Source organism: Pteropus vampyrus, unplaced genomic scaffold (genome assembly GCF_000151845.1).
Source record: "Pteropus vampyrus isolate Shadow unplaced genomic scaffold, Pvam_2.0 Scaffold14971, whole genome shotgun sequence".
NCBI classification, from domain to species: Eukaryota; Metazoa; Chordata; class Mammalia; order Chiroptera; family Pteropodidae; genus Pteropus; species Pteropus vampyrus.
The window spans coordinates 1-719 of NW_011903752.1; the positions used below are offsets into that span (position 1 = coordinate 1).

Below are 719 nucleotides of genomic sequence, written 5' to 3' on the forward strand. Positions count from 1 at the left end.
TTTTTTTAATTTTTAAAAATATTTTTTTAATTTTTAGGCGAGGCAACCTTGGTTGACCTCACAGATTACAAGGACCTTGTTAGCTTACAATCGCTTATTTTTTATTTTTTACACCTACAATATCTGGTCTTCCTAGATGGTCTCCCATCTAAGTACTAACCAGGCCCAACCCTGCTTAGCTTCCAAGATCATACAGGATTGGCCTTGTTCAGGGTGACATGGCCGTAGACTCTTTTATGTTTTTAATCTAAGCACTTTTGTACTCATATTTGTATCCCCATCCTTTCTTAAACATTTTTTTCTCCATCGTTTTATCACTTAACAAAAATATCCTGTATATCATACCACAGCAATATACAGAGATATTTCTAATTCTTTTTACAACTTCATAGTACTACAATATGGACAAACCATAATTTATTTACCTAAAACCCTATTCACAGACATCTGCATTGTTTCTAGTCTTTTAATACTATAAACAGTGTTTTAAGAACATATTTGTGTGTATGTATTTTCAAAATTTTGTCAGTGTATCTTGGTATAGATTTCTATAAATGGCATTGCTGAGTTAATGGGTAAATACACATGTGATTTTATTAGAAATTGCCAAATTCTCTCTTATAAGTTTCAAAAAAAAAGTACTATATTTTAAAAACCAAGCAGTCAAGTCCTTATATTTATTGAAAAAATATTAAGTTTATGAAATGGTTTACAAACAA

At 30.0% G+C, this 719-nt stretch overlaps 1 pseudogene; it reads right to left on the reverse strand.

The window, feature by feature from the left end:
• Positions 1 to 111: 111 nt before the first annotated feature.
• Positions 112 to 230, reverse strand: LOC111735101 (annotated as a pseudogene).
• Positions 231 to 719: the final 489 nt, after the last annotated feature.